Source organism: Thunnus albacares, chromosome 1 (assembly GCF_914725855.1).
Source record: "Thunnus albacares chromosome 1, fThuAlb1.1, whole genome shotgun sequence".
Classification (NCBI taxonomy): domain Eukaryota; kingdom Metazoa; phylum Chordata; class Actinopteri; order Scombriformes; family Scombridae; genus Thunnus; species Thunnus albacares.
The window spans coordinates 27,659,379-27,667,510 of record NC_058106.1 but is presented as its reverse complement, the minus strand read 5'-3'; positions in this window follow the sequence as shown (position 1 = coordinate 27,667,510).

The window sequence follows — 8,132 nt, the reverse complement described above, 5'->3', positions numbered from 1 at the left end:
AACGTCAAGTGTGGTAAATTCTACAAACTTATGCATGGAGATAGCCATCTCGGTTTTTATTTTTATCTATATATTTTTTCAAACACAGGCTTTATAAATTAGGTCTCATGAGACACTACCATTGCTCGGACAGGCAAAGACGTACATGCACATGCAAATATACACATGCAGATGAATTGCACATGTAAAATGATTAATCATTAATGAAGCAATTTGAGTGCGTATTTCTGCTCACGTTTGTATGGATCAGTGTTTTGACAAACTCATAACCTTCATGAATCAATATGTAATTGCTTATTGCTGCTTACAGGAAAAACAAACTCAGCGCTCAGATGATTAGATGAAAGTTAATGTTGACACTCTCTGCTTGAGTGTGATGATGTGTCTGTCACGTTTTCTCATATGCCGCAGATGTAACTACGCCCTCAGTTTGAGGATTAAAACTTTGCAAAAGTAAACAAGTCAACGAGCTGAATTAAACAGTGCTCTGGAACACAACTTCACATTTCTCATACTTCCTACAAAGCAAAACAAAAGAAAAAGTTTGACTGGTTCCAGCAGAAGAATCTCTGGTTCCAGCACTGTTACCACATTCGCTTAACTTCCAAATAGTTGTCAAGGAAACCAAATGACTTTAGTTTATAATCCTGAAGCTAGTGTGCCCCAGTGATTCAAACCATGTCACTCTTCAGCAGCATGAATACACACGAGGCAGGAGTGCAGTTAGGCTGCAAAGAGCAAGTCAAATGATCACATTATGGCTGATGCTGGCCACCTGATTCATAACATGTATTCATCTCTGACAAGTAGTAATTTATGGGCTTTTTCAGAACCTAAAAAAGTGAATTTCACCTTTATACTTTTCTACTGCCAGCACTTCTTGTGCTGCCATTAAACAACAACACTAAAAAAGAGGGCTGGCAGTTGTCACTTCTTCAAGCATGTCTGTGTAACGAGGTACAGATCAATGTTCTCATCAAATGGGCGCCACAGTCTTATAAAAGTCTTACTGCTTCTCCCTCTTTCATCCCTCAGTAGGTCACACATGGACGTGCTGTCAACTAAACAGATTTTCAGTGATTTAATATTTACTGCTCCAAACATCAGTCTGAGAATGTGGCTGTAATCCCTCTGTCTGAATATATAGTTGTGGTGGTGTTGACAAAGTAATTCCTTGTTTTAAGATTATCTTACAGTTATCATCCTAGGTTTGAAGGGCGCTTAAGTATATTTGAAAATGGGAACAGTACAACATCTGTGAAAATAAATTTCCCTTGAGTAGTGCTTCTCTGTATCTATTTTCAATGGAACAATCAGGAGATGCTTAGCTTAGAAGTCAATGTTTGACATATTTATCATAAGACAAAGTGAAACAAAGTGTGATCGATGTAATCAGATCACTCACTCAGTGCACCAACATCATATTATATTCCTCAGATGTTCTCCTGCATTTTATGGAAATTGCCAGTGGATAGTCAACCTGATGTGCACCGCCTCTAAAGCTATGATGCTTTACAATGCTACACCGAGAATTTATGTTTGAATGTTCTGAGGAAGTGTAACAAATCTTTGCTTTTCCATGTGTGACAACTTAAGGGGCACAATCATTATCTAAGACATTGCCTTTAACTGACAAAGAATCTTTAGCTGCCCTGCATATAATGGAAATCAGTTTTAGGGATGGTGATGATGGTGGTGGGGTGCTGCCTGATGGAAAATAAATAAATAAATTCCAAGTTCATCATGCAAATTCGTCCTCCCAACCGTGGCACATTCTTCAAACAGACACCTCCTCTGGAGAGAGGGAGACACAGTCTGATAAAGAGACAAATGAGCTCGTGATCTCCATACCAGCCTCTTTCTTTGTGTGCTCTCCTTATGTGAGTACGTGTGTTTGTATGTGTGTGTGTGAGAGAGAGAGAGAGAGAAAGAGAGAGTTTGTGAGTGAGCGACTGACAGAGGGGCGGTGTGGGGGGATGGCTGGGTGGGGGCTTCAATGACCTTTGCAATGATGACAAGCATGTCCAGGAACAAGACTGTGCATGTGGGCTTTATTTATCTCAAGCAGTTGATTACTGATCGCTGCTGTATAGGAAAGAGAACTCATAAATAGTTGTATCCCTTCAAGAAATTCTGCGTCTATCCTGTGTTATTGCAGCAGGGACTGTAATTATACAATTACACAATAATTATACATAATTATATGACGGTATACTGCACAACAGACCAGATTCTGTTATTGTGCCTCTGAAATCATTTGTCACGAGACCAATCTGCCATCTGAAGTCTGACAATTAAAAAAGAAAACTATTAAGGTTGCAACTAATTATTATTTTCATTATCAATTAAGATATTGATTTTATTTGATTAATTGATTAGTCAAGTAGCAAATAAAATGTGAGAAAACAGTGACAAATTACAATTTCAAGATCTATCTATCTATCTATCTATCTATCTATCTATCTATCTATCTATCTATCTATCTATCTATCTATCTATCTATCTATCTATCTATCTATCTATCTATCTCATAAAGATTCTCCCTTTCTCTCTCTGCCCATTAAACTCCAACAATCTTATATCTAACATGTTTCTTCCTCTCCTCTCCTCTCCTCTCCTCTCCTCTCCTCTCCTCTCCTCTCCTCTCCTCTCCTCTCCTCTCCTCTCCTCTCCTCTCTTCTCCTCTCCTCTCCTCTCCTCTCCTCTCCTCTCCTCTCCTCTCCTCTCCTCTCCTCTCCTCTCCTCTCAGCAGATAATGTATTCAGATATTCCAACAAGGTGATAACAAAATTGCCTGACATTTCCAGATTTATTGCTGTATTTTCTTATTATCGCCAAAGAAATATACAGAGATTCTGTCCCATAAATCATATTGAGAGAGCAATGCAGACACTATTGTGTTTAGCCCATTGCTACCATTTTTGGATTAGAAATAAATTGCTGGCTCATTTTCACAAATGGAAACGAAAAACCACTGCTGGAGCCACAGCGTGACTTTCTCAAGAAAGTGTTTATCAATGGATGGATTTCCTGAGCGTTGCTGCTACATGAGGATCAATTCCGATTAGCTCTTACTGGTTTTGACAATGGACTTAGATGGTTCTGCATTTTGTAATATTTGTTTCCTCTCTTCTCTCTCCCTGCATTTGCCTGATTGTTTCGCGCTGGTGTTAGATTAGAATACACACATTTCTTGACATAAAATACACTTTAATGTAATATAAAAGAGGGGGATTTATGTATATGTGTCATGACAACATATGACATACATTTGTGATTTATGGGCCAGCCTTGCAATATATATTTCCATGGCCATACAGTAGATACTCTAAGAGGGACTCCCTGCTCTCTTTCCCTCCTTCTCCCTAGTATACATAATGCATATTATGCAAAAAAACCCAAACATGAATAGAATTTAATATGATAAGTTTTAAATAAACAGTATTCAATATTTATTTTATACTATTTTATAAATAACACTTTTGCTAGTTTTATAATACAGCTGGGTGGCCTGGGTCGTAGTGATACAGATTTATTTTGCACATAATAATGATGATAATGTTGCTCAAGCTGAGACGTTACACACCATACACAAGTTGTCATTTTTGGTTTTAGAAAACAGATTTAGACTCGATCAGGCTGTGACCTTTCCCAGCACTGTTGAGGGCAAAGGATCCGACAAAGGCTTTTTTAATATTTATGGGCTTTTTTGATGCCACACAAGGTCAAAGCAGATGTTCTTCCTACACTTCCTAGATAGTTCTACTCTTTGAATCTGAGAAGATGTTTTTCTGTTTAGAAATCACTTTTTCATGCTCAAAGTCAGCACATCAGTGGGAAGGGTATTGAAAGGATTTTAGGCAGTTTACTTTCAACTCAGGGATAAGAATGTTAGCCCTAAGTTTAGGATGTGCCTGCCTGGTTGCTCTGCTATCCATGGCTTACATCTTATATTACCATTTCTGCAAGGTTAAAAGCTTTTGTGCTCTGTAGACCAGGGGCTTGGTGATAGACTGATGAACAGATCATGCTGGAAATTCATTCTTTTAAAACGTACAAGACACTGAGCACATACAGGTGCAAAAATGATGCTCAAGCATTAATCTTCTGCTTCATACTGAGAATAAAAACACTTCTCTCTGTTGTAAGGACTATAGAGCTTGATATCCCTCATAGTAAAGCCTCACATTAGATCCAAAATATACAGTGTTTTCACTGAAGTAACTAAACAGATGTTAAACAGTTTATTAAATGTTATTGTGGTTGTGCTTGCTTTGTGAGTGATTTACAACTATTATGTTAATGGTAATAGTAATAATATTGTGTTTCTCTGAGGAGGATAAGCCCAAAATGACATGCGGAATAGATGACAGTGCACATTGTGAATTATTTTTTTTACACTGTAACATGCCAACATTAAGTATTCTACAGTAGCATGTTGCATTTGAGAAAAGAGAAATTATATGGGAAACAGAGACAGGAAAATTGCAGAGGACTTACAGATGCATCCATGTTCAAGGTTAAAGTCTGTGCTGCCACTGCTCATAAAGCAGTAAAGCAACAGAGGTCTGTAGTGACAACTATAAAAATGGATTTGGTTTCATCATTTGGAAAGCCACAAAAAGACCTGCTCAGGGCTCAGTGTGTAGACACAATAATGTTACATATAAATAAACACAATAAACATATACAGTAAGGTTGCACATAAAATAAACATCTCCAGGTTGTGAAAAAATATGGGCTGTACTTATAGTATACAGCTATAGTGCCTATTGAACCAAGATATTACCTGCAGTAGCACTTGAATGAGTCCCTTGGCAAACATAAACCAGTAAATTTCATTTCCTTTCATTTCCTTAGATTTAGTTTTAAATGTATTCTTTCAAATAATGTTATGGCTACCTTGCCTTGACCTAATAACATAAAGGCAACATAGCCAAAGGGAACAGTTTTAGACATATATCCAGATTTGCCCACTTCCTACACTATCTATGAGTAAAATTGGAGCCCAAAATTTCTGTCCTCTTATCTAAGCTAAATTTCAATTGCGTGGGAAAGCCTCATACTTTGTAAGGCAATGAAACATTTTATATGACGCTCTGCCTGAATGGAAAATTGAAAAAAAAAGGTTTCATTAATGCAGATGTTGCTGGTGGCAGCAATGTCTTGGCTACAGAGGTAGAAATACAGATTTTGTCAAAACTCAAATTCTTCCCATCTATCTCTTGGGTTTTATCAAGACTGGAGCTTATTCTAGTCAGTGAAAGTGTCATATATGAATAGAATAGAGAACTTTATGGTAACACAACCACAAACTGTAGACAAAGTAAAGTGCTGTGTAAGATGTTTAATGCATTAGTCTCATAATAGCCTTGCTTGGTATTTTTTTTTCACTGCAAACATTTCCCTCATTAAATGAAGTTCTTTCTGTCAAGCTGGCAGCTGGGTAATACCTGATCTTACAAATTGTATCAACCATCTATTCACTTTAGTGTGCAGCAAACAATATCACCTGTCCATCTGCTTCTTACTTCACTCTGATAAGTGTACATTCTCCATATGGCTGCAACGGTGAACCTGCTGAGTTTGTCAACGAGCCAAATTGATCTACTTAACTCTTAAACTCATTGTCTTCTACGCTGAAAAAACACTGGTGGTCTACTTTTTCCCAGGAAGATAAAATTGGACATTTCTTGAATCCCATTTGCAACAGCTAAGGGGATTTAGTGTTCCAGGGTCCATATCAGATTTTGAGAGTGTTTAGTGGTCACAGGTCAATGGTTAACGGCAAGGTGGTGTGGCAAAAAGTTTAATATGAGATATCAATTCAAACAAGGTACAGATGTACTTGTTCCAGTTTTTGAAAAGATGGAGACACCAATTTAGCATGAAGATAACCTGCAGTGAGTTACAGCAAAGTAACAGTTGACATCCAGAGTCCCTGTTGGATGCAGTAGAAATTAAACTGGCAGCAGTGTCATGCAATAAAAATATGTAACTGATGTAAAAAAAAAAAGTGATGGAGAGAAGTGTATCTTTCCAACCATAAAAGGATTAAATGGAAGCATAACTAAAAACAGGTTCTAATCTAACATAGAAAGTATGGGTGTCGTGGTTGGATGTGTGTATTTGCAGTCAGCTCTGACAATCTTGATTAAATTCTAGTGTTTTCATTATTTACCAGAGACCAAAGCGTTTACCAACTCTTAGCCAAAAAAGGTTGTTGAGTCAAATTTATTTTATGCTGCAATTTACCATAACCTAGTTGCTTTAGAGGTGTTAACTTAACTAGAGCAACAAAAACCTTTTCAGGTGACAATATCAAATTTATAATCAAATTCTGGGTGAAAGAAATTCACAGTGTCAAATTTTCAGAGGTTTTTAATCTGCACCATAATAGTCCTGAAAATAACAAACAAACTTGTGACTAAATAAAAGTAGATAATTCTTTAAAAAAATAAAATTTGTTAAATCCGTGATTCACAGTTCAAAGGAAATGATCACACCCGAAACTGAGAAGAGCTTCAACACCAAATGTGTGAGTACAAATTCTTGTTTTTATGAAGCAAACTAGCAAACTAATGATAGTCGCGCAGCATGCATACTGTACCATATACTGTTCCATATGAAGGTCGAGCGTCTCTCTAAGAGAGCAGCCCTGTCTAGAGAGATAAAGTCTAATTATGTTTGATTAATGCTGCCTTGCTTAGCAGCAAACGTGCAAACTCTATAGAGAAGAAATAACACCTTGTTCAAAGGATGCTGAAGGAATCTGTGCTCAAATGTAGGAAATTATGTGGGAGCAGAGGACAGAGGTTGCCAGGATTTGTACACCCAAAAGAGAAAAAATATATCACTACACAAGTAAACAAACCCTCCTAAACTGACTACTACTCCTGACTATCACAAATTGGCGCTATGAAATAGTGCTGGAGTTAGCATTCATGGTTGGTTTCTTTCTTTAAAATCCAAATTGCTCCGCTGTTATTCAGATGATGGTTGACGTAACACAAGTTGAGAGGTATTTGTTTGTGTCTGAGGGAATTTTACAGTTACCACCGCTTTTTTATAAGACACGACAGGCATTTGCAAGTCTTGTTTCCTGGATTTATGTGTTATTGAAGCAAAACTGGCCTCATCTGCCTCTCTGATATTCAGTCTTTTGTCTTTGCTTGTGTTTTAAAACAATGGAATATTAAGGGAGTATCATTGCAGATCAGGATTTACATCCTCAGTTCAGAGAGGCACTTATCGTAAATTCACCTTTCTTCCATCAGTCTCTGTCTGACTGTCTCTCTCTGTCTCTCTGCTTCTTAAGTTTCTCTGACAATTCCTTCCCCCCCATCCCCCACACCCACACCCTCCACCGCTGTCTTTCCCCCCACAACTCTGCTCATCTCTCTGCTAAAACCACATCAGAAGGAGACCCAAGAACTGCAGTCATGCTACATCTGTCTTCATTAAAACAATAACTGGAAATAATAGAATATTGTGGCCATTACAAAAGGTTACCAAATTGTAGTGCTGATTACACTATTACTTCAGGTAGAAAATGCATTAGCTGCCAGTGTGCTGTCAAATGCATCTAATCTAAACACCTGGGGATTAGAATTCATTGATCCTTCCTAATTCCAGTCTGTTCTCCATTTCCCTGAGTAAATGTGCATTAAATGTAAAGATGCATTCAAATACAGTCATCAATCAATGATAAATGAAACACACAAAATAGCAAATTACTGATACAACAGGGTATTTACAGGACGGTTTGTAATTATTATGTGTTACTCAGGGTTTGTTCATAATCTGGCACCCTGAGAGCTCATGCATGCCAAGATGGACTGCGTAAATTCAGCCATAAACCCATTTGTTCACTCTGAAAATCAGATCGCCTAGAGCGATTATTCAATCAAGTCACTGTATAATTAAAAAAAAACAGTCCACTCAAAAAACTTGGCCACACTACTGAGAGTCTGCTTCCTCGTTACTGAACTGGTTGAAATGCAGCTGAATCAAGTTTTTCAGTCAAGTAATGGTGTACATAATGTAGGGAAAATGATTGATTTTGGATGCTGGTTATCCCAGTAGCAACGCTTATGAGGAGTAGAAGTCCTCTACTCACACATCACTAGCTG